Source organism: Mustela lutreola, chromosome 2 (assembly GCF_030435805.1).
Source record: "Mustela lutreola isolate mMusLut2 chromosome 2, mMusLut2.pri, whole genome shotgun sequence".
Taxonomy (NCBI): Eukaryota; Metazoa; Chordata; class Mammalia; order Carnivora; family Mustelidae; genus Mustela; species Mustela lutreola.
The window spans coordinates 199,259,433-199,286,209 of NC_081291.1; the positions used below are offsets into that span (position 1 = coordinate 199,259,433).

The following is a 26,777-nucleotide window of genomic DNA, read 5'->3' on the forward strand; positions in this document are numbered from 1 at the left end:
TAGTAGGGAATCAATAACTGATAATAATTATAAAAATGCTTCTTTGGTGGTGGAATAGTCATGGGAGTCTAAATTACCATGAGATACATATGGCAGAATGTCATAGCATTTCTTTATTTTTCCCTTGAGCTTATTTTTCTTAAACCATACAGAAATGTGGTCCCACAGGAAGACAATCATTTTGTCCCATTCTCCCCTCCTTACTCCCCAGTGCAGAGCTTCAGGTTGTCCCCACCAACTGATGTCCTAGAGAACTCTAAAAACCTAAAAACCTCTCTCTCTTTCTCCTTCCTTCTCTTATTCTCCTTCTCTCCCCTTCTCTCTCTCCCTCTTCTTTCTTCCCTCCCCCCCTTCCTGAAGGAGGAGTTCATAGCTGGAACTTCCTTACTATACTTTCCCCAAAGTTTTGAGACCCTATGTTATGGGCTAAATTTTGTCCTCTTTAAAGTTCATATGTTGGAGTCTGTTGAAGAGAAAATTATTCATCCAAATCATTCATTAAGAAACACTAAGAATTGGGGCGCCTGGGTGGCTCAGTGGGTTAAAGCCTCTGCCTTCGGCTCAGGTCATGATCTCAGGGTCCTGGGTTTGAGCCCTGCATCAGGCTCTCTGCTCAGCGGGGAGCCTGCTTCTTTCTCTCTCTCTGCCTGCCTCTCTAACTACTTGTGATCTCTCTGTCTCTGTCAAGTAAATAAATAAAATCTTAAAAAAAAAAAAAAAACACTAAGAATTGATTCAGAGGACTATCAAAATAGGTATAGGGGCCCATAAAATGTGGGTGGGGAGGGGCCTATAGTAGGGGAGAAAGATTGGACTCAAATTCAAATACAAAGAAAAATGGAAATTTGTAGCCACAAACCAGGGTTGGGGATCCAGGGACAGAAAATTACTAAGATGAAACATTATAGGTAAGGGAGGATTCTGTCTAAAAAAAACCTGATAGGATTCTTGCTCAAGTTAGGTGAGGGAGGTTAGATATCATCTGGGGAAAGGTAGATCATGAGGTACCCAATCAGATATTGAGGGTGATCAGATATCAAATATGGGAGTTTCTTGTTAAACTGACTTAGCAGGATTCTTGCTAGAAATAGTCTACAAGGAAGTCTACATGGGAACCCAAGGTCAGGCCTAGTGAAAAAGGGAGCTCAGAAAAGCATGACCAAAGTTTGATCAAGGTGAGAATCTTTGTGAAATCCTACCCCCTCCTTTAGTACCTAAGAATGTGACAGTAATTAGAGATATGACCCTTAAAGAGATGATTAAGGTAAAATGAGGTCATTTGTGGTGTCCTTATAAGAAGAGGAGGTGCAAAGACAGACACCCATGGAGTGAGGATCAGGGGAAGACACCAGAGGAAGACAGCCATCTAGAAGCCAAGGAGAAAAGCCTTTAGAAGGAACCAACCCCACTAACACTTTGATCTTAAGAGTTCCAGCCTCCAGTACGAGGAGGAAATAACTTGCTGTTGTATAAGCCATTCTGTCAGTGGTACTTTGTTATGGCAGCCCTAGCAAATTAAGACACCCTTCAGTGAGCTTAGCATCTTGAACTTTATTCGAACCTGTGTCATCTCTTCGTCTTGGCATCTCTACTCTTGGCATTCTGTGGCTGTGTCTGTTTCATTGTAGTTAAGCACCAGGTGTGGAATGTGAACCTCTGTGTAAAATGGCACAGCTCTGGAAAGGGCTCTGTAAAGACTCAATCCAGGAAAATTAACCAAGGTATGTGGTGCTTTCTTTTCTGTTCTTATGCCTGTCTCCTCCCACTTAACCAGAGTGGATGTTCCTCAGTGTAAAGACCACGGTGTACTCATCTCTAGATGCAAGTTCTTACAGGACTGCACTGCCATTAATTTTTTATGTATTTATTTACCACCTTCACCCCACCCCTAGTTAATTTCTAAATTCACAGACACTAAGATTGTGCCTATGAATTATTCATTTCTGTATTCCCTACAATTCCTGGTTCAAAGTAGGCACTAATTTATGTTTGGATTTTTTGACTGGGGAATACACACACACACACACACACACACACAGAGTATACATTATAATATGTATATAATCTTTCTTCTTTATCTCTGATGAGGAGATTTTTGTAATAGAGACTCAAATGGAACTTAAAGCACATTAAACATGTGATGCTGTAAAAGTTAATGTAAGAAAAAGCATTTGTTTTTATTTTATTTTTTAAGATTTCATTTATTTATTTTGAAGATTTTATTTATTTATTTTAAAGATTTTATTTATTTGAGAGAGGGTGAGGGAGGGAGAGGGAGAAATAAGCTCCACACTGATCAAGGAGTCAAAGGCAGATGCTTAACTGGCTGAGCCATCCAGGTGCTCATTAAGATTTTATTTTTAAGTAATCTCTACACCCAATGTGGGACACAAACCCACAACCCTGAGATCAAGAGTCACGTGTTCCACTGACGGAGCCAGCTAGTCATCCCAGGGTCTGTTTTTATCTTAAATGCTCCAGTCCAAAGATTCTGAAATGCCTCAGCCTCTTCTTACAAGGGAGACTGATGGAGATTGAGTTGTTTAGGAAAAATGGTCATCATGACCTGAAGGAATCTTACTGCCTTCTTTACTCTCAAGATGTAGCCAGCATTTCATGGAGGAGGTTAGGCATCATTGGGGAAGAGGGAGAGAAAGGAGATTGCAGAGGAAAGGGATTCCCAGGCTCCCACTCAAGAAAAACTCTGTAAAGACCCCCAGGCAGCTCGTTGGAAAATAAATATTTCACCTGCGAACATCTTTTGACCTGTTTAGGTGTCTGGACCAGTTAGTAGCAGGATTCTCTTTGGTAATGAACTGTGCCTCCTTCTTGGACTTTTGGTAGAAGAAAGGGAGGATATATTTGATTATGGACTGCATCCAGCTGATCATGTTGAACCATGGAAACAGTGGAGACTGTGCACCTCCTCCTCAGTGCTGACCAATGGGAGATGCTTGCTCTATTGGTGGGGGGTGGGAGTGTCTAATTAGAAACAAGACGCAGTCTTCCGTAATACAGCCCTTCACCTGACTCTTCCAGAGACATGATCCAAGGAAGCCCTCCTTCTCCTGAAAGTGTTATAAAGCTGGTCAGGAATATCCATTATATTTAGACAACAGTAGGTGATGGACAAGGAAGACACGTGACTAACATGTATTTTTGCGGTATGTGGATCACAGTCCTTTAGGAGCTTACTGTTGATAAGACAGTTGCCAAAACACTACAGATCTGCGTCAGGAACACCAAAGAAACAGAATCAGTCATTTGTGAAGAAGCAGAACAATCCTCCCTTAGACTTTGCACATTATCAAAAAAGAGCACAAAGGGAAGGTCGAATCTACCCTCCAAGTTCCTAATTATAATTCAGAGAGTCAGGAGGGAAAGAGAATGGAGAAAAAATTAAAAAAAAAAAATTAAAAAGGCAGCTTGGAGTTTGGGAACACTGAATAGAGACTGAAGATATTTCTGTCTTTGATGTCAAACATCCACATGTCACATTTTCCCCCTCAAAGTCGTTTAATTTTGTGGGATTGAATACTTCTTTCTAACACCTAGAAAAATATAAATGCCATCAATTGTTTGATCTCATCTGGGTAGTTTGAAAGATGTTTGTTTGTGGGTAGGGAAGTTAACACCTTAAAAAGCACTAACCCCCTACAAAATGCCTTGAATGATTCACAGCAAACAGTCACAATGCAGGTCAGATGGTGCATTTCTGATGTAAAAGAGAAAAAAAAAAGGATTATTTAAAAGTGTGTATCCAGAAAGCATAAGGCGTTTGTATTGTTTGTCATCCACTGAAAGCTAAATAGCATTGGGATATGGTTATTTTAAGTTAGAGTTTGAAAAACTCAAACCAGTGATTTCTGAAAACAAACCAAAAAAAAAAAAAAAAAAAAAACAGTGTTAATTTAAATGGTTTTGAAAATTGGCACAAAGGAGAAAAAAGGGCCTTTCATGTGATGTATAAAGAAAATCTGTTGAAGAAAATTAGCTCCTACAGGAATAAGATTGATAATGTGACATTTACTCACTTTGATCTAAATTTAACATCTGCGTTTTCAACGTTCCAGTGCCCTTCTGGTTACTATAGTGATCATACCTTGCAACTCAATATTTAATTCCTTGGTAACAGACAACAATCGCAGATACCAGGGAGGGCATAGGTAAAAATCTGCCTTATTAAATACTATCTGGGGACTCCTGGGTGGCTCAGTCAGTAAGTGTCTGCCTTTGGCTCACGTCATGATCTCAGGGTCCTGGGATCAAGTCCTGCATCAGGCTCCCTGCTCAGCAGGAGTCTGCTTCTCCCTCTCCCTTTGCCTGCTGCTCCCCCTGCTTGTACTCTTTCTCTCTATGTATGTCTCTCAAATAAACAAATAAATAAATATCTTTAAAATAAGTACTTTTCAGCTGGAGTTGACCTAGAGAGTCACTCCTGATGTTTGATGAAGCTGTGGACAAAAAAAAAAAAAACCCTCAATAGTTGGAGCCTCTCTTCTGTCCAGTAATGTGCCATATTCAATGTTTATTCTTCTTCCAATGTAGACAGATCCATGATGTGGGAAGATTTTTTTCCCCCACAAAAACAACTAGTCTTTGAAACTTCCATATTAATACAAAAAGAATCTCCTGACCACTGAAAAGAACAAACAGTAAATACTTCATTATATTGTGCTCCATACTCTTAAAGCATCTTGTCAAAAGTCCTATTTGAGCCCTCCGATAAAAAGAGTGTCCAAAGATTCAAACCTGAGTGGCACCAAGATATTCCAACATTCACATTTCTAGGTTTTGGCAGTCTTCATGTGTTAGAGACAGCTGGCAAATCTATTGAAATGCAGGGTTCTGAAACAAGGACTTACACTTTTTTTTTTAAAGTAATTTCTATCACCAACATGGGGCTTGAACTCAAGACTCCAAGATCAAGAGTTGTATGCTCAACAGATTAAGCCAGCCAGGTGCCTCAAGAACCCACACTTTTATTTACTTGTTTGTTTGCTTGTTTTTGTTTTAGACATTTTATTTATTTATTTGAGAAAGAGAGAGCTTGAGCGGGGTGAGGGACAGAGGGAGAAGCAGACTCCTTGCTGAGCCGGGAGCCTGATGCGGGGCTCAGTCCCAGGACTCTGGGATCATGACCTGAGCCGAAGGCCGACGCTTAACCGACTGAGCTGCCCAGGTGCCCAAACCCCTGCTTTTAAATTTAGCTTTTCCATTGCCACACAGTAAACAAAGGCAAATATAAACAAAAATTTGATAGAACAGACCAAAAATATACGGAAAAATGGAGAGTGATTAAAAAGAGAAGGGGAATATTAAGAAATCAGTGTTGAAATGTTCAGAAACCTAATAGTAATATTGATGGTAACAGTTACGAATCTCCTTATGCATCCAGCCCTAAAACAGATACCTTAACTTTCATCCTGTGTTTAATCCTCATGGCAGCTATAGAAGACTGTCAGTATTAACACCTCCATTTTAGAGATGAGGATGTAAAGCCGAGAGCATGAAAATAACTTGCTCAAGGGTTTCCAGTTATGCTGATAAGTGGTAGGACTTGTACATATTTTAAAAAGTAACAACAAAAAAAGTTCAGGCCATCCAGAGGAGACATTATGGATAGTTTGTCTCACCATTGCCAAAAGATAACATGGGGGGGGGGGTCCTTGGAGCTTGCAGTGTAGCCAAAACCAATGAATGCATAGTCAAGAGTCGAGAACAGGTACCCAGAGCTCCCCTTGGAAGGAGAGAACCAGAGATTGGGATGTAGATTTGACTTTCATAAAGCCTTTTTGTTTTTCTATATATGGAAATCTTCATGTGCCCTTTAATAAAAATATTTACATTTATGTATACAGCCACATCCTCCAACTGGGAAGTGGAGTAGGTAGAAATTCTTTAGAATACCTGATATGCCAGAACATGATAGTTGTAGGTTTTATGTTTGTTTCTCCTACGAAGTAGTCTATGGACAAAAATGGGTGATAGTTTTATTTCTGTTCTTGGGAACTCAGGGTGGGTATCAAACAGAGATAATCATATTTCATTACAACCCAGTGTAATTTTAGCAGTTCATTCTGTGAGCATGTATTATTGTTTATTGTTCCATAGGAATCAATCACAGGTGAAATGTTAAGATAGAGTGGTCTCTTGTAAAGAGACTTACGCATAAAATTTAACGGGTTGCTGCTGAACTTCTAAATGAAGGGTAGAAAAGAATAGTAACTTCAATGCACCACAAGAGGGCGCGCTGGTACTTTTAAATTCAATAACTTCGCCAGGCTCGAGAGTTAAAAGACAAGCGGCAGATTTCAGTTAAAAGCCAGTTGCTCTTCCACAGTCGTGAATTATCAAATTCCCAAGATTCTTAAAGTGACTTTTGTGGGATTTGAAAACAGTGATGAGGTTTTTAAGGCGTGTTGTTTTTTATTTTCGTAGGAAGAAATGAGATTGTTTTCCCCCTAAAAATGTATTTTCCTGGGTTAATATTTTATTAGATACATACTTTGTACTGTCGACAGTTATCGAGACAGCTTGGAGAAACTGAAAAGTTGTTTCTTTTTCTTATCAGCAATACAAGTTACAAGTTGGTGAAACTGGGGTTCATTTTAGTAGATGGAGGAAAGGTTAATTGGAGAGAATTATGACAAATTAATAGAGATTCCCATAGTCTTCTCCATGCCAGTTACCCTCACACAAGTAGCGAGGTGATTCATTATGTATTAAAGAGTGGCTTTTATCGACAAGACTGTCTGTCGTTGTTAGGTCCCAACAGTGCCTCTTTAATAACCAGTGAAATCCAAACACGGTATTGAAAAAAGAGCATAAATGTTGTACCCTGCAGTTATGGATTAGAAATAAAGAAAAACAGGCAAACGACAAAATTCTCATAGCATATGTGGTTTGAGGTGACCCTGGAGGTATAGGTGATATTTCTCTGTCAGAGGAAAACTTATAAATATTTTCACTGGAAATGTTCCTTAGTCCAGGGATTGGCAACCTTTTTCTGTAAAGGGCCAGATAGCAAAGACTTCTGGCTTTGAAGGCATATGGTCTCTGTCTACTTGGAGCTACTCACTTTTGCTACTGTAGTGTGAGAACAGCCAGGGGCAGGCAAATGAATGCGGCTGGTTGTGTTCCAATAAAAGATTATTTACTGGGTGCCTGGGTGGCTCAGTGGGTTAAGCCGCTGCCTTCGGGTCAGGTCATGATCTCAGGGTCCTGGGATCGAGTCCCGCATCGGGCTCTCTGCTCAGCAGGGAGCCTGCTTCCTCCTCTTTCTCTCTGCCTGCCTCTCTGCCTACTTGTGATCTCTGTCTGTCAAATAAATAAATAAATAAAATCTTTAAAAAAAAAAAATGATTATTTACAAAAACAGGTGCCAGGCTAGATTTGACCCTGGATCACAATTCACTGAACTTTGCTTTAGTCTAGATGTGGATCCCTAAACAGAAAAGGGGTGAGGGAGTAGAAGAAATAGCTTTGGAGACCTCAACCTGGGGCGGGGGGAGAACCTTTAACTGGAGAGTATAAGGGTATAAAAAACTTCACCTCAGGTCCCAAAGAGATGCTCAACAGAGTCCTTAGCAAGAAGCCAAAATAACAGCTGTCTTAGGAAGAAGTGTATTTTACAAAATTGGTTGAAACATGTGTATAGGCCCATGTCTAAAATAAGTAAAGCCCCAAAGGTGCAGTAAATCAAAAATATCTGAGAGATGGGGATTTTGCCCTGAGCATCAGTAGTCCTGGCATGGTGAGCCACCAGGAGTTAAGGAAAGTCTGCAACTCTGCCGGAAACTACGAAGTTTTGCAGCAAGACAATGGTCGGTGATAAATTAGCCCTAAGAATGGACTTTTTGAATGTGAGGAAGCATCCCTAAGTCCCAACTCAAGGACATTTTCTTTCTTTCTTTCTTTCTTTCTTTCTTTCTTTCTTTCTTTCTTTCTTTTTTTTTTTTAAGATTTTATTTATTTATTTGACCGACAGAGATCACAAGTAGGCAGAGAGTCAGGCAAAGAGAGAGGGGGTGGCAGGCTCCCTGCTGGGCAGAGAGACTGATGCGGGGCTCGATCCCAGGACTCTGAGATCAAGACCTGAGTCAAAGGCGGAGGCTTAACCCACTGAGCCATCCAGACACCCCATCAAGGACATTTTCTAAAGGAATGGTGGAACTTTAAATACGTTGAAAATAATTTACATGGTTCATAGAGATACATTGCCTAAGAGTGACAGGTGCATTATACTTCGATTTCAGAGATGAGCGAAGATTTCCATGAAATCAATTAATTAATTGCCGGGGGAAAAAGCTTAGGTGACTTGGTTCCCAAGTCTGGCAGCAGAAAAATGTCAAGAAGATTTCTTAAAAAACACAGTTTCTCAGGTCTCATTCCAGACCTATTGGATTCGATTTCCTAAAGCCTGTGGTGCAGGCATTTTGACAGAGGTACCCAGGTGGGTCCTGAGAATGGCTGAGCTAGCAGAAACCCAGGGGCTAGCATTTGGAAGCCACTAGAACAAAGGACAAACCCTGGGTTTGAAGTCTGGCCATACTAGGTTCAGATTCAGACTTTGTCTTCTATTAGTCATTTGACCTTGAGCAAGTGATGTGACATTTCCAAGCTTCAATCACAATGTCTGTAACGTGGAGCCTATGTTTACCCCTGTGGGAGGGGTTGAAAATCTGATGTGGCCGTCAGGCTTGCAGTCTAGACACCTTTGGCTCTTTTACATCCTCTCTCCTTTTCTTCATGGGAGTAATACAGCTGGATTTGCTTCACTCGCCGGTACACAGGATTTTACTAAAATTGAGGGCATTTTTCAGAAGATATGTAAATTGAGTTTTGTTCCATAGAGGCATTTCTTCTTGAATTTCCTGAGAACTCTGAGTCCAGGTCCTGCCATCTCTACTCTTAAACAGCAACTGGGGAGGCAGAAGACAAAGAAGGGACATGTCGAGGCCGCAAAACGTCCCGTCAGGTCCTAGCTTGTGTTGACTTTCTTTGCAACTTGGTTTAAGGCCGTTCCAAACCATTGTTGGTAACTTGGCCTCAGATCCCAAATTCCTGTTGTGGTTAAGCTTTGTTCTTACATGCAGGTGGAGGAGGCTTTTCTTGCCAGAAGTTCAGGCTGCAGGGAATGAGGTCACACCTGCTGCTCCTTTCTTTTCTCTCTTCTCTGGTTCATCTGAACAAGGACCATCCCTCCCTCTGAATCTGGAGTGTGGAAGATCACGGGGAAGCCTACCAATTGCTGTTTGACAGCAGATGTGATACCAAGGAAGGAGTTGCAACCCCCTTCCTCTGGCCAGGAGCGTCCTTCTTATTTGTAAGCAATTATTCATCTGCTCTTTGGGAAGATGGGTTGTTCCTCCTTCCTGAACATAGGGGACTGAAACCAACTCATCAAAGAAGAAAATGAGTTTGCAGTCCATGTTGTTCAATCTCTCTCCACAGTGGGAAAGTAATTGGGGGGACATAAGAGTAGTGGAGTTTGGTAATCATTACCTTATTTTGTTGAAAGAAGAAAGCCAGGAAAAACAAAATTCTGGTAAAAGAAAGAGTTGCTTTGTTTACATGTTTGTAGTGACTTCTCCAGCGGTTATGGCTGGCAGGTCAGAAAGACAAACTTACATTTCAGGGGTGGGGGGACTCAGCATTTGAATCAGGTTTCTTTGTAAGTAAAACCTGAGGGTGTACTTGTGTTCCAATTTAGAGTTGGACATTGGCCAAGGCAGGGGTGAGGAATTCATCACCTGGTTTACTGCTTACTTTTACTGTTGGTTCTACTTGGCAACTTGAAGCAGAGTAAAGGAGGCGGTTATAGTCTTTCAGGGAATCAAGACAGGACAACTGGACAGCATTTGAACATTAGAGGGTTATTTTATTTTAGGACGGTTCTAGAAATTGAATGATACTTGTAAGGTCTAAAAGTAAATCTACCCTAAAGCTAAGCACATCTCTCAGAATCTCAAGAGAAATAGTCTCTTGGATACTCAGGAGAACGTTCAATGAGTTCAAATTAGTGAGAAGTAAAAATTTTAAATAAAGCTGAAGTAGTCATGTGAAAAAAATAAAGGGAGACAAAAAGATGAGAGGCCTGCCTTTTTTTTTTTTTTTAAGGTTAGCAATTTTGAATGCAAAAGGGTCTCATCTTTAAGATAAACTGTTAATAACACAGAGGACATGAGGAGATGGAGAGGAGAAGGGAGTTGAGGGAAATTGGAGGGGGAGACGAACCACGAGCGACTGTGGACTCTGAAAAGCAATCTGAGGGTTTTGAAGGGGCAGGGGGTGGGGAGGATGGGTGAGCCTGGCAGTGGGTATTATGGAGGGCATGGATTGCATGGAGCACTCAGTGTGGTGCATAAACTACGAATTCTGGGACACTGAAAAGAAATTTAAAAAAATAATTAAAAAAAAAAAGATAAACTATTAATGCTTGCTATTTTTCTAAAATAATGTTTGAAGGCATTACTTTGGGGTGAGAATAATGGCATTACTTTTGGTCCTTGAAATGATTGCTTTGTGCATTTCCAGGCGCTTTTGATATTTGCGATGGAGAAAATGAGCTCAGGCCAGGAGAAAGGCTTTCACACTGTGGTACTTGTTACGGTGTTTTTTGCAAATGGGCTGCGACACTGAGATATGACTGAGTGATGGTTCTTCCCACACAATGAAAACTTAGAGTAAAATTAAAAAATAAGTAACAAGTTCTATGGAAGCAAAGAGCTAATTCAGCTAAGACTTCACTTTATAAAACTAGAAACCTTGGCATTATCTTTTCTTTTGTTCCTTCTGCCCCTAATCTGTACCCAAGGTCCCACTCCCTTCCTCTGCATTTTCTTGGCTGCTGCTTTGCAAAATTCTTCAATCTCTTTCCCTCTAAACTAGAAGAGCAGCTTTCTAAATGTGTTCCTGCATTTGCCTCTATTTTTTGGTAATCCATCCTCCTGAAACATAGGCCCAATTATGTCATCCTTCTGCTAAAAACCTTTGACACAACTCTGATGATCCTGGTGAAGACAGCTGCCCTGGGGTTCTCTCTGCTTTGGAGTAAAACCTTCAGCAATGGTCCAGTCCCATAGGGAGAGGTGTTTCAGGGCTTGGCAGGTTGTCAGACCCCAACCAAGTAACTTGGAGTTCTTCCAGAAGCTACAGGTCTAGCAGAAAACTGATTGCTGATGAGGACACTGAGTCAGAATCTCAGTTGTGTGCAGTGGGTACATGTTGAGGGTGGGGGAAGGCTGCAGGCCCAACGGACATTGAATGCCCAAGCACCCTGGACAATGGGCGGTAACAGCTGGACTAAATTTAGAGCCTGTTTTCCAATAAATATGGAACTGTCTACTTCCTGGCCTATTTGGGCACTCCTGAAGACTGAACTCAGCAGTTTTGGATCTTTGTAAGGCCAGTGAAGCAAGATTAAGAAGGGCTTCCTACATTTTCTATAACCATGTTTCCCAACCTGAGCTCATCATACAAATTTCTCAGGAAGATTCCAGGGATCCATTACAAATGGTCTGAGTCAGATTATCCAGATTACCCAGATGTAAACCCCAGAAATAAGTTTTTTAAACAAGCTGTCCAGGTAATTCTTTTTTTTTTTTTTTTTAAGATTTATTTATTTGTTTGTTTGTTTATCCATTTATTTATAGCCTGAGGGAAGGGGCAGAGGGAGAGAGAGAATCTCAAGCAGACTGTGCGCCAAGCTTGGAGTTTGACTTGGGGAACCATCTCACAGCCCTGAGATCATGACTTGAGCTGAAATCAAGAGTCAGATGCTTAACTGACTGAGCCACCCAGTTGAGCATAGTGTGTGGAACCAACGAATTCAAGGGGGAGAAAAAAAAAATCAGCCTTCCTCACCATGTTATTCAAGGTTTTTTTTTTTTTTTTTTTTTTTTAAAGATTTAATTTATTTATTTGACAGAGAGAAATCACAAGTAGATGGAGAGGCAGGCAGAGAGAGAGAGAGGAGGAAGCAGGCTCCCTGCCAAGCAGAGAGCCCGATGCGGGACTCGATCCCAGGACCCTGAGATCATGACCTGAGCCGAAGGCAGCGGCTCAACCCACTGAGCCACCCAGGCGCCCCTATTCAAGGTTTTCAACCACAAAATTCCCATCATTCTGTAGCCATTTACCTTTGTGGGTTTTTTTTTCTTTTTCTCTCCCCACCCCCCCAGAACTTGATGATCCTACTCACATTTATTCATATTTTTATCTTTGCTGTAATGCTGTTTCTCTTCTCCAGTTGGAAAAATGCTATATTTACATAACAAGGAGATCCAACTAACTGATCTTCTGTGAAGTTTCCCCTGATTATGCCAGCAGAATTAATTCTCTCATACTCCCAAAGAACTTTGTATGAGTTCTTTGATACATGAATTTATACTTATCTTTTCTAAGTTAAGTGGATCTTTACAAACTCAATGTATTGTGAATCACAAAGCAGTACACGGGACCCAGCCATCAGAATCGTCTCCGATAATCTGGGATATTTGATTACCTCAATTACAGTTGCTGGTGTGTCTTCCCTGATAAAAATGAGCTTTTTAAGGTCAGAGAGAGTGCTGAATTCTCCAGTGTAACCACTAAAGCTTCTGAGCACCTGGTTCCAACATGTGGGTTTTTTACCCACAGCACCAAACAATTCTCTGACACCAGCCAACTGTTCCACAATTTAACTCAATTCTGATACTATCTACTGGGAGATGGCATCAGATTCCACAGGTTAAAGTCTCCACCCCCGGGGCTCCTGGGTGGCTCGGTCGGTTAAGTATCTGACTCCTGATTCCAGCTTAGGTCATGATCTCAGGGTTGTGAGATTGAGCCCTGCATCAGGCTCCACATAGGGCATGGGGCCAGCTTAAGATTCTCTCTCTGAAGTCAGTTATCATATGGTTCCACTTATTTGTGGAGCATAAGAAATAACACGGAGGACGTGGGGAGATGGAGAGGAGAAGGGAGTTGGGGGAAATTGGAGGGGGAGACAAACCATGAGAGACTATGGACTCTGAAAAACAATCTGAGGGTTTGAAGGGGCAGGGGGTGGAAGGTTGGGCGAGCTGGTGGTGGGTATTACGGAGGGCACGTATTGCATGGAGCACTGGGTGTGGTGCATAAACAATTCTGGTACACTGAAAAGAAATTTAAAAAATCACAAAAACAAACAAACCTCCTTCAACAACAACAACAAAAAGATTCTCTCTCTGCCCCTCCACATCTTAAAAAAAAAAAAAACCTCCATCCCACAAGACTGCCCTCAGCTTCAGCAATCTGTGCGTGTTACCTGTGTTGTTCCCCATGCTTCTGTGATCAAGTAGGTACAGACTGGAGAGTTCCAAGGTTCCCTCCTTGGACTTCAGACATCAGTCACAAATCCAGGTGATTTGTGCACTTCTGACCAATTGACTAGAAACTTGAGGTTCCCAGAACCCCCTCCTTGGGCTTGATTTATTTGCTAAAGTGGCTCATAGAACACAGGAAATCTGTTTACTTGCTAGGTTACCAATTTATTACAAAGGAATTAAAGGATAAGAACCAATAGTAGCCAGATGAAGAGATAACATGGGTCAAGGTAGGTGGGAAAGGGCATGGAGCCTCCAAGTGCTCTCCAGGCATACCATTCTTCTTCAAATCTCTACATGTGCAGCAATCTGGAAGCTCTCCAAATTCCATCCTTTTGGGGTTTTATGGAGGTTTAATTACATAGATGATTGATTAAATCATTAGCCATTGGTTACTGGACTCTCTCTTCAGCCTCTCTCCCCTTCCAGGAGGTCAGGAAAGTGGGACTGAAAGTTCTAGCCCTCAAATCACATGGCAGGTTTTTCTGGCAATCAACCCCATCTTTAGGTTATCAGGGTCTAAAAAGTCACTCACCAAACACAACAAAAGATGCCTTTATCGCTCTCATCACTTAGGATATCGCAAGAGTTTTAGGAGTTCTGTGCCAGAAACTGGCACAAAGACCAAATATATATTTCTTAATATAAATCATAATATCACACTTACTCAACTCTTAATATAGTATAAGGCACATAGAAGGTGCCTAATAAATGTTGAGTCATGGAGTATTTATGTGAACATGGTGCTATCACTATGAGGGCTTTGATAATTTTAGCACCACTCAGAAACTGGGAGCTCCAGACTCCTCAGAAAGTGAACGGGGGAACGTTTTCTTGTCTTTCTCTTCCTCTGTCATATTTTAGTTAAGACCAGGCCCAAAGCATGCTAGGACATCAGCAATATCACACCAGGAGCAATACCACACTAGGAATGCATGATCAGCCAGAAGAGGAACTGGAATGTGCTATATAGGATATATACAAGGTCTCAGCTCTCATACATTTTAAATTCTAGCAGGGAGATGGACCAAAACCAAGTTAAGCAAATGTATTTTCCCAAAATGATAACTGCTTATCCTAGTAAAGGAAACAGTGAAGAATATACAGATCAGATGATTCGAAAAATGATAAATGCCATGAAAAATAATAAAAGGGGTGATGTGCTCTGCTTGTTGAAGATAGTGGGGCAACATGAAGGCTCTTGGAGATGTCTTTTGTGTTGAGAAATGGATACGAGGAAAGAGCCAACCGTGCAAAGAACTGGCAGGAAACCTTTCCAGGAAGAGGAAACCTAGAGTGGCACAACCTGGAGATACGAATGAACTTGGATGTTTGAGGAACAGAAAGAGACACATGTGGCTAGAGGCCTGGAATGAGAGCCAAACTATAGGCCATGTGGTTTGGGAGGGATGGCAGATGATGTGGGGCCTTGGAATTTTCATTTTATGTTGTGTGCGATGGAAAGGCATGGGAGAATTTGAGGGAGGGAGTGACATGGTTTCATCATCTCATCTAGAAATCTGAGAGATACTTAAGTGGTATAATTAGCAGAATTGGGTGATTTCTAAGATACATTTAAAGGAGAAAGTGGCATGAGGAATTGCAAAAATTCAAAGGTGACTCTCAGGTTTTTGGCTTGGCTCATTGGGTGGCTGAGGGTGATACAGAGGGAGAAAGCTTTGTATGAAGATTGATGCGCTGTCTTAGACATGCTGAGTTTGGGGTTCCTATGGGGCACCCAGGTGGAAAGTTTGAGTAAGAAACTGGGTAGGTGGGTGGGAGGTTGGGGGAACCAGGTGGTGGGTATTAGAGAGGGCACGGATTGCATGGAGCACTCGGGGTGGTGCAAAAGCAATGAATACTGTTACGCTGAAAAGAAATAAAAAATAAGAAAAAAACCAGAAACTGGGTAGGTGTCTGCAACTTTGGGAAAAGTCTTAATCAGAGGTATAGGTTAGAGACTCATCATCTTCATGTAGGTGGTTGTTAAAACCTCAAGAGTGGAGGAAATTACACTGGAGCATGCAGCATGAATGGGCTAACAACAGGTCTTTGGGAACAAGAATATTTTAAAAGTAGATGGAGAAAATAGCAACCAAAGACCATGGGAAGCAAAGGACTTATTTTTTTTTAAAGATTTTGTTTATTTATTTGACAGACGAAGATCACAAGTAGGCAGAGAAGCAGGCAGAGAGAGAGGAGGAAGCATGCTCCCCCCTGAGCAGAGAGCCTGATGCGGGGCTCAATCCTAGGACTCTGGGATCATGACCTGAGCTGAAGGCAGAGGCTTTAACTCACTGAGCCACCCAGGCGCCCCATGGACTCATTTTTTAAAATAAAGCCTTACACATTTATTAAATTTGATAGCATGGAGGCTTGGGGAGGTGAATGGTAAATGGAAGCCCAAGTGACTTCACTCTGTGTTGTCTGTTCTTTGAGAAACTTGGCAGAGAATGGAAGGAGACAAATTATAGAAAGCAGTACAGCATTAGTGGGATTTGGTTGGGGGGAAGACTTGGTACTATTTATAGGCTAAGAGGAGAAAAGAATAGAAAAGAAGAAATGGAGTATTTAAGAGAAGAGGGAAAGTTGGAAGAATGAGCTGAAAGAAAGATGGAGGGATTTGGAAGAGTTAACTTTAAATGACACAGATACCTTGTTTTCTTAGCATGTAATGAGGTAGTTAGCAATGAGGTAAGGTGTGGATGTCCACACATTTGCATGCAAGGTGGTAGGATTTAAAACAGGGGATTTATGGTGTGTGGTCCCAATTGTATTATTTAATATAGTTAGATAGTAAGAGATTGTTGGTCCAAGAGCTTGGCATATGTGTAATGGTTTATTTTTTTAATTGAAGTGAAATTCACACAATATAAAATTAACTACTTTATTTATTTTTAATGATTTATTTGTTTATTTAGAGAGAGAGCATGAATGGGAGGGGCAGAGGCAGAGGCAGAAGGAGAGAGAATCTCAAGCAATGCCCCCCTCCTGAGCCCGGTGTGAGGCTCAATCTCACGACCCTGAGATCATGCCCTGAGCGGAAACCAAGAGTCGATCCTCAAGTGACTGTGGCACCCAGGCGCCCCACTATTTATTTATTTTTTAAAGTAGGCTCCACACCCATTGTGGGGCTTTAACTCAACCTGAAGACCAAGAGTTGGATGGTGTACTGACTGAGCCACCGAGGCAGCCCTAAAATTAACTATTTTAAAGTTAATAATTCAGCGGCATTTAGTACATTCACATTGTTGTATTTTAAAGTTAATAATTCAGTGGCATTTAGTACATTCACATTGTTGAGTGACAACTACCTATGTCTAATTCAACGTCCCTAAAGAAAGTTCTGTATCTACTGAACAGTTAGTTATTCCACACTTTCCCCTTCCCTCTATCCCTGGAAGTCATTAATTTGCTTTCTGAATATGTGACTAAACCAATTCTGCAAACTTCCTATAACTGGAGTCATACAATATGTGAATTTTTGTATCTGGCGTCTTTCACTTAGCATAGTGATTTTGAGGTTCACTAAGTTATCACAAGTACTCTGTGCCTTTTTATGGCTGAATTACCTTTATGTATATAGCCACAATTTGTTTATCCATTCATCTGCTGATGGGCCCTTGGGTTGTTTGACATTTTAATAAATTGTAGTAAAGGACACATAACACAAAATGTACTATATTAAGCATTTTTAACTGGGTAGTACGATAGTGTTAAGTATATACATATTGTACAACAGCTCTCTAGAACTTTTTCATCTTGCAAAACTGAAACTCTACCCGTTGAACAAGTACTCATTCACCCCTTAGCCTCAGCCTTTGGTGATCACATTTTATTTTGTTTCTATGAGTTTGACTACTTTAGTACTTTGTATAAGTGGAGTCATGTTGTATATATCTTTTTTGTGACTGATTTATTTCATATAGCATGATGTCATCATGGTTCATCCATGTGGCAGGATTTCCTTCTTTTTAAAGGCTGACTGATATCCCATTGTGTGTGTGTGTGTGTGTGTGTGTATGTTTTCTTTGTGTGTGTGTGTGTATGTTTTCTTTATCCTTTTTTCAATTCTTTGTGTATGTAACAAGAAGTTGGATTGCTGGGTCATATGATAATTCTATTTCTAACTTTTTGAGGAACCTCCATTTTGGTTTACATAGTAGTTGTACCATTTTACATTCCTACTGACAGGGCACAGATGTTCTAATTTCTCCACATCTCTACCAACACTTCTTTTCTCCTTCTCTTCCTCCCCTGCTGCTCCCTTCCTCTTCCTCCTCATCCACTACCTCCTCCTTCTTTTTTTTCTTCCTCCTCCTCCTCTTGAAAGCAGCATTTTAATGGGCATGCATTATTTGTTTGCATTTTATGATAATCATTGATTATTGTTTTCATATGCTTTCTGGCAATTTGTCAGTCTTCTTTGAAGAAACATCTATTCAAGTCCTTCACTCATTTTTCAATCAGGTTATTTGCTTTTTTGGGTTCTTGTTGTAAGAGTTGTAGGATGTCAAATATATGGTTTGCAAAATTTTTTCCCATTCTTTTCTTTGATATGCAGAAGTTTTTAAGTTTTATGTACTCCTGTTGGTCTATTTTCAGTTTTGTTGCCTCTCCTTTGGTGTCATATCTGAGAAATCATTGCCCAATCCAAAATCAGGGAGTTTTCCTCTGTGTTTCCTTCTTATAGTTTTAAAAGTTCAGGAATTTTGTTTAGGTCTTTATCCATTTTTTAGTTGATTTTTGTATATGATATAAGGCAAGGACCCAACTTCATTCTTTTGCAGAAAGATATCTAGTTTCCCCAGCACCATTTGTTGCAGAAAAGTATCCTTTTTCTGTTTTGTAGACTTGGTATCCTTGTTGAAGATTATTTGACCATGTATATGAGGGTTATTTCTGGGCACTCTCTTCTGTTCGTTGGCATATACATCTGTCCCTATGATAGTAGCATACTGCATCGGTTACTATAGCTTTGTAATATGTTTTGAAATCAGGAAGTGTGAGGCCTCCAGATTTGTTCTTTTTTCTCAGGAGTGTTTTGGCTGTTTGGAGTCCTTTGAGATTCATATGAATTTCAGGATTTCTTTTCTATTTCTGTTTAAAAAAATACCATTGGGATTTTGAGAGGGAGTACATTAAATCTGTAGATCATTTTGGGTAGTATGGACATTTTAGTAATGTTAAGTCTTCTGATTTATGTACATGGATGTCTTCCCATTTATTTGTATCTTCCTTTTCTTTTCTTTTTCTTTTTTTAAAAAAAGATTTTATTAGTTTATTTGAGAGAAAGAGAGAATGAGCAGGGGGAAGGGCAGAGGGAGAGGGAAAAGCAGACTCCCCACTGAGAGCAGAGTCTGACACAAGACCTGATTCCAGGACCCCAAATCATGACCTGAGCCAAAGTCAAGATGCTTAACTGCCTGAGCCACCCAGATGCCCCTATTGGTGTCTTCTTTATTTCTTTCAGCAATAGTTATGGTGTATGAATCATCATATGGTGTATGAATCTTTCACTTCCTGAGTTATGTTCATTCTTATTTTATTATTTTTGATATTTTGTGAATGGAATTGTTCATTTCCTTTTTAGAGTATTCATTGTTAGTGCATAGAACTATAACTGCTTTTTGCATGTTGATTTTGTATTGTGCAATTTTGCTGAGTTCATTTATTAGTTCTAACTTTTTTTTTGGTGGAATCTTTAAGGTTTTACATATAAGATCATAATCATTTGTGAACAGAGATAATACTTCTTCCTTTCCAAATTAGATGACTTTATTTCATTTTCTTGCCTCATTTCTCTGTCTAGGACTTCCAGTACTGTGTTGAATAAAAGTGCTAAGAGTGGGTATCCATACCTTGTTCCTGATCTTAGAGGACAAATTTGAATATGATGTTAGCTATGCGTTTTTCGTATATGGCCTTTATTAATTTGAGGGAATTTCCTTCTATTTCTAGTTTGCTGAGTGTTTTTATCATGAAAGGGTATTGAATTTTGTCAAATGCCTTTTTATGTGGCAATTGAGACGATTATGTGATTTTATCCTTTGTTATGTTAATGTGGATTCACTGATTTTCAAAGTTGAATCATCCTTGTAGGCTGGGGATAAATCTGACTTGGTCATGGTGTATAGTTCTTTTAATGTACTATTGAATTTAGTTTATTCAAATTTTGTTGAATATTCTGAGCATTTCTCTCTCTACATATACATTTAAAATGTTTTTTTTTAGATTAAATTTTTAATTTTAATTTCAGTGTAGTTAACATATAGTGTTATATTAGCTTCAAGTATACAATGTAGTGATTCAACAATCCTACACGTTATAGTGCTCATCATGATAAGTGTACCTTTTATTTTTATTTTTTAAGATTTTAGTTATTTATTTGACAGAGAGAGAGAACACGTGAGAGAAAGCACAAGCAGGGGGCGATGCAGGCAGAGCGGGGAGCAGGCTCTCTACTGAACAAGAAGCCCAATGTGGGGCTCAATCCCAGGTCCCTGGGATCATGACCTGAGCCGAAGCCCAATGCTTCATGGACTGAGCCATCCAAGTGCCCCAGTAAGTGTACTTTTTACTTTTTAACCCCTCTCACCTATTTTGCCCATTCTCCACAACCCACCTCCCCTCTGGTAACCAGAAGATTTATATTTTTGGAGACCCAGGATGGAAGCATGGACAATAACAGGAGCCAAGACAAGAACTGGATGGGAGAAGGACAGAGACTCTGTTCCTCTAGTTGAAAGTGGATGATGGCAGGTTTTGAAGAAGGGGCTGGAGTACTAGGAAAATAACTAGTCAGAAATGAGGAAAGTAAAGTGGAATATGTGGTAGGAAAATACATGATACTAAGTCCAGAGCTTGTTTAGTAGCAAAAGAACTTTGGCCAGTGGGCAACTATGAAATGTAGCTTTTCTTACTGGGTCACGAGAACCTGTCCTAGGAGTTTGAGTTAATTCTGAGTCAATACCAGAAGGAAGGCTATGAGTAAGTATCACCTTTTTTTAAATTATTATTATTATTATTATTATTATTATTATTATTTTATTTGAGAGAGAGACAGTGAGAGACATTGAGAGGGAAGAAGGTCAGAGGGAGAAGCAGACTCCCCATGGAGCTGGGAGCCCAATGCGGGACTGGATTCCGGGACTCCAGGATCATGACCTGACTCGAAGGCAGTTGCTTAGCCAACTGAGCCACCCAGGGGCCCCATGTTTTCTGCCTATGGAATAGGAACTGACAAAAGCTGGTCCTGGGAGATAATCCTTACAGGTCCTGGCTACAGGGAGCAGGAGAGCCAGGGGCTTGGGAAGCCAGATGGGGTTCAGCATTAGCTTCAAAGCCTCATTGTATTCCTCTTCAATCTCTTCTTCCTCTTCTGTCTCCCTTCCTTTTATCCTCCTTCTTCTCTTCATCCCCCTTTCCCTGACCCCTCCTCCTCCTCCTCTTCCTCCCTTCCCCTCCCACCCACCCAATTCTCTCCCTCGCCCTCTGCTGGTTTTGTTTCTCTTAAATCTTCATGAACACTGTGTACAGGAAGTGAGTGAGGAGTAGCTAAGACTATTTGTCTTTTCTATATTTTTGCTATCTTTGCACTCTCCACTCCCTACAGCTTCATATCCCTTCCCTGATCCAGATCAATCGAGCTTAACAGCTTCACCCAGGCAGAGTTTCCAATGACAGAACCACTGCTCTTGGCTAAAAAAAGATTTCTGGTCACTTGATCTTCTCCCAAGAAAAGGCCCACATTATCCTAAAGCCTGGGATCCGTGCTCTCACTGAGCAAGGGTGAGCCTGCTTGAGGGGCTCTCTCCCTTCTCCCTCTCTCTCCAGATCTTACAAGATAAGGAAGGAGACTGGCTTACAGAGCCTCAGGCACCTCTAAAGAGGCCATGAAAGAAGGTAGTAAGTATAGCCCAGTTGCCAGGGCTGGCTTCCAACTCCCCAAATTCTCAGTGTTCCTTTGTCTTGATGACACTGGACTCTTCTTATCAGAGCAGAGATCAGAGTCTTAAATTACTTATTTCTCTCTTCTGTCCACTCCAATCCTCCTGACATTTGCGCTTTAGTGAGTCTGCGGGAGCCAACTCCTGCCCAACATGGATTCAGTAGCAAGTGCTGAGGTAGGAAGACTAGCCCTCTCCAGCTGGGGAAGGAGGAGGGCTAGGGCACTACTGCTGCGCTATAACCTCGCCAAATGGGTGAGAGCTGCTTCTTAGGTTATCAGCATCAGTCTGTTCCCCGAAGCATGGGCAACTTTGGCAGTGGCATGTAAATTGAACATTTACTCATGCTTTTGTACTTTCTTTTATTTCAGTTTTGGTGGTTGTTACTGTTGGGGAAGGGGAAAAATAAGATTTTGGCTCATGACTAGGTCTGCAGAGAGGATCCGTGTAGCACAAAAGTTTATTTAGTTAAGCAGTTGGCAGTAAGGGGAGCCCAGGAGAGAGGTAAGACTTCAGTGGGAGAAAGAGGCCTGGCTAGAGATCCCTTAACCATTTCTCTCTGACCACTTGTAGTTCTCTACTGCACAAATCCATTTCTGTGTATTGCCTAGAGGCTTTTTGTTTGGTTTGGCTTAGAGTTGTGGAAATATTTACTTCTGATTTTTAGGACCAGGGGGATTTGGTCTGTATGTTTGATTTGATTTGGTCTGTATGTTCCAGGAATTCCAAGAGAGAGTTCGAGATAGAGTTTCATTCAGGAATCATTTATCAGATAGTGTTGGGTCCATGGTCAAAGGAGTGAGACTGATACAAAGCAGAGGTCATACAAAGCTTTATTTCTCGCCAGGCATCGAAAATCAAACTGACCGGCCAGGGCCATCTCTTGCAAAGAGGTGACCTCTCTCTGCCTTACAGACTAGCTTTTAAGGGCAAAGGCCATGTGGTTGGGCCTGGCCATGCACAGGTGACCAATGAGATTATAACACAGAGAAAGCTGCACAGTCCTTCTAGGTCACACAGAAGTGACCAATTGAATTATAATTTACCCTATAGTAGATATTTGAACTAGCCTATCACCTTGGTCAGAATTGGCACCCAAAGAGCACCCAAAGGGTGGAGTCCATACTCTTTGGTAGCTAGGGAGATAGTATGCACCCTCCACCGACTGGATACCTCCACCTGGCCTGACCCACCCTTGTATTTGGGCTTTGTTACCTGGGACTGGTTTCTGGGACTTGTTTTTAAGTAAGTTCCCTGAAGGGGGGTGCAGGGTCAGGATGGAGCTGCTCTGGCTAAATAGGCCTTTACAATAGAATTACATTCCGTGAGTTTGGCTGTATTAGGTAGACCAACTTGAAATCCTTCAGCACCTCTCATGAATTATATCTATAAAGCTATGCTTCCAAGCCCTGGTGACTGAACTAGATGTGAACTCTTGAAGCACGTGTCATCTGAAATTGTCTGTATGTGAAATGTCTTTGTTGCTGGTTGATCTTTAGCGGCTCATATTAATTCATAGCCCTGCTCAAAGCCATACTCTCTTTAGGACAATCCTAGGGTAATCTCTCCTGGCCAGCTCTTAAGGAGGCATGGACTACCCGTCACACACAGAAACTACAGAGGCCCAGGCAAGATGAATAAAGAGTTCTTCATTCCCAGATAATCCAAATTCCCAACCAGTTGGAACTCAAACACAATTATATTGGAGGCTGCGCTGGATATAGAACAGCATGGATGATGAACTTGTTGGAACAATTTGATCTCTGATACCTGTGACATTGACTGGCCCATGAGAAGAAAGGATGACCCTTCGAATCTTGGAGGGAATTGATGATGATTACATCCTAGGAAAGGCCCAGAAAGGTTATCTCCCAGCCCTTCTTAAAAAGTAATGACTAAATTAGAGGAAATCTCCAAAAGACTTCTGGGCAGCTACTGTAGTCCAGTCATTAGATAACACATGCGATAACGAATCTAGTTATTAGATAACACAACAGTCTCAAACAGAAAAAAAGCATATTATGAGCCTTGAAGCAGAATTTGGAGCACTCCTAAAGAACAACTGTCTTGATGCTCTTTCCCTCATCTTGTTTTCTTTCCTAATATCTCCTTTTCTTTTCTATCTTTCTTGTCTCAATCCTTAGATTGCCAAAAGGGTACATGGGATCTCAAAGACCATTCTTTACAACAAAGGTGAATACCATATTTCCTAGGGCACTGTGTTTAAAAGGGATATAATTTAAGGTGTTTATCTTAATAAAAGGTTCTGGCTAAGAGTCTTCATTAGGGTAATTGCTCAGTTTCAGCTCTAAATTTCAAACCGCTGACAAAGAAATATTTCTTCTTGGATATCAGGAATGCATTCCTGTATTAGTTTTCTAAGGCCACTGTAAAAAAATACCTCAAACTGGAGGCTTAAGGCTACAGAAATGTATTCCCTCACAGTTCTGGAGGCCAGAAGTCTGAAATCAAGGTGTTAGCAGGGTTGGTTCCTTCTGGAAGCTTTGAGGGAGGATCTGTTCCGTGCCCCTCTTTTCCAGGGCTTGGTGGTTGCCTGAAAGCAGCATGCATAGCTTGTAGAAGTATCACTCCAATTTTTGCCTCCAGCTTTGAGTGGCTGTCTTTCCCTTTGTGTGTCTGCATGTCTCTAAATCTCTCTCTCCTTATAGGGACACCAGTCATTACATTAGATTTAGGGCCTACCCTAATCCCACATGACCTTATTTTGACTTGATTACCATCTACAAAGACCCTAATCCCAAATAAGGTCCCATTCAGAGGTACTGGGGGTTCGGACTATAGCATATCTTTTTGGAGGACACAGTTCAGCCCCCAACGATTCCAAAGCCTAACTCATGATCGTCTCCCTAAAACTATGCTTCACACTTTCTTTTCAGTTCAATCTTTCATTTATTCAACAAATATTGTGGACCTGTTTGCATAATTGTTGTTGCTGTGAATAGGATAGTAAAAATCAGCAAACACCATGAAAATAACTTGTGTATGTCTGAAAGCATCCTGTATTTTATCCCTCTCCCTTTCCAAATCCAAGCCATCATTGTGTCTTGTTATTTCCTGACAATTTTTTAGATTCATTCACTTCTTTCCAACTCCACCTCAATGTCCAGCACTTAAACTTTCACATTCTCCTGCCTGGTTTATTGTAATAGTCTAATTGCAAATCACATTTAATTCAGCTCCAGTCTAATAAGTTTCTACCTTGTAGCTCAATTCCCTCCTACTTCCCCCTAACACATCTACACTTCTTAACTTCCCAGTACTTTCTGTTTAAAGCCAAACTCTTCAATGTGGCCAGTGAAGCTCTGGGTGTTTGTTTTCTGTTTGCCTGTCCCTTCTTGTCTCATACCACGCCTCACCTCTCACTTTCTTAGACGTAGCCACACCGGTCTTCTTTTCGTCTCCCAAATGCTATAATTTATACAGTTCACCTGGGAATCTTGTTAAAATGCAGAATGAAGTAGATTAAGAAGATCTGGAATGGGGCCTGAAATTTCTCCATTTCCAATCAGCTTCCGTGTGATACGGATACCGCTGGTCCCGGACTCTGCTTCTAACCCAAAGTTCAGCCAGTCCCCATGTTCCTCCCTTTGCATATGCTTTGGCACAAATTGTTTCCAGTTTTCTTCAATACTATGTCCTCCTCTATTCACTGGAGCACGTTGTTCAGATCAATACCTTATCGCTTCTTAGGGAATTCTCTGAACTCCGCAACGAAGTCTGTCCTCCTTAACCTCACTGTGAAATCTCATGAACCATTTAACTCTCACTCTCCTTCTTAGCACTTAGCATGGTCACGTTCTATGTTTTTTCTGGACAGTTTTTTTTTTAAATAAAATATGCATTTCTTCCACTAAACTCTAGTCTCTGTGATGGAAAGTTTGTGTCTGTTTCTGATTACTATTGGATCCCTGGATCCCAACGTATACTGTTGGCTTTTAGAATAGACATTCATTCCCTATTTGTTGAATGAATGAATGAATGGTACCCAAGGCCCTAACAGTCCTTCCCTTCACTTGCACGGTAAAAGAGTGATTTAATTCTGCTTCTGATGGATATTTCAACCCTCGAATATTTAAATCCTCAGAAGAAAATGGCTCTGTCTCTCTCCTTTGGTTGCAGTTTCTATTTTAGATTGCATCTGGTGATGTCAACAACCTTTGTACACCGCGTGTGTTTCTGGCTTGTGGCTCTTCAGTTCAGATGGTGACCTGGGGTTAATAAGCTCGTGTCTTTTTAATCAACGGATTCTTTCTGATTGCTTCAAATAATAGGGGCTGATTGTGAGGACGTGTGTGCAAATGAGGAAGACGGAGATGCAGTGGGAGGGGCAGCGCACTCGGTTCCACGCTGCTGTCTGGGGTGGAAAGCAGCTCTGCAGGCACCGTGCCCATGGTGCAAGGTGATTGCTCTCTAGTGGACGGGCCACCACTGGGACTGCTCAGGGACTCTTCCGGTCTCTGTATTACGTGGGCTGTCTTTCCGTTTCTTTTCTTGCCACCGCTTAGTTACCTTTCGTTACCATCTGCTTACTCATAGTTGTCACTGCATCTGGGTTCTTAGCTTTTACCCTCCCGTATTGTCTGTCTACCTTGCATTCAGATCACCCAGAGAGCCTGTGTTTAGTTACTGTGATCTTCTTCTTATTCTCATGCCACAACAAGCCTAAGCCCCTGACAGACTTATACCGGATTTTCTGCTCATTTTCCTGCTTATACCAAGTTTCGTGCTCATGCTGCCTTGCGAGTCTGAACAGCACCATGTGCTCACAGGCACTGGTGCCCTGCGGGGCAAGGGGGGGTAGCCCTTACTGGTCCCCAAGAGCTTATTGTGAAATATTTAAGAATTATATGAGCCCAGTTGTTAAACATCAATAGTGTGAAACCAGCCAGACTATTTCAGGGATTTCAGTGAGGCCTATCTATCAGAGCTCTCCCCACCCCACCAACAGAGCCAGTTTTCCAGCACAATGCTGAATGGAATAGAGAACAAAGTTCACCCCAGAAAGCACGCAGAGCCACTTCCCTTGGTTGTGTGGTTGCCATTCTGAGGTTTCCCTGATGGGAGCAAGTGTAACTAAGTGTAACTAATGAGTGCCCCAAGTGGCTAATTCAGTCTCACCTGGACCCCCCAGGGTTTCCAAAGTAAACAGACTTCCTCCATCATTGTTGTCATCCCAGGTGCTGTTAGATTTTTTTATTGAGTTTCCTGGGAAACCAGCTCTGACATAGAGCTTCATTATGCAAAGACTTATTGGGGAGTGCACTTGAGTTCAAGTCTTACAGGGAGGAAAGGAGGTCAGATTGCACAGAGGAAGGCGTGAACTGCAATGGAGTTGTCAAAAAGACATTAGCCAATCCCAAGAGAAGGACCAGTCATTAAATGGGGACTGGCCATTGGACCGGGTGGTTCTTTTTGGAGTAGTGTGATTGCCGGGGAGGAACTTAGCTGAGAACCATCT

The 26,777-nt window shown here is 41.3% G+C and overlaps 1 long non-coding RNA gene across 3 annotated transcripts in view; it reads left to right on the top strand.

Moving 5' to 3' along the window:
* The window catches only part of LOC131825269 (uncharacterized), a 91,710-nt gene that overhangs the window by 42,695 nt on the left and 22,238 nt on the right, over positions 1–26,777 (top strand). The window contains exon 5 of one of the 3 annotated variants that reach the window (XR_009351185.1): positions 1,629–1,721. The exons of the other annotated variants lie outside the window; for them this stretch is intronic. This is a non-coding gene — a long non-coding RNA (uncharacterized LOC131825269). Of the gene's footprint in view, positions 1–1,628; positions 1,722–26,777 lie in introns of those variants that run through there. 3 annotated transcript variants of the gene reach the window in all.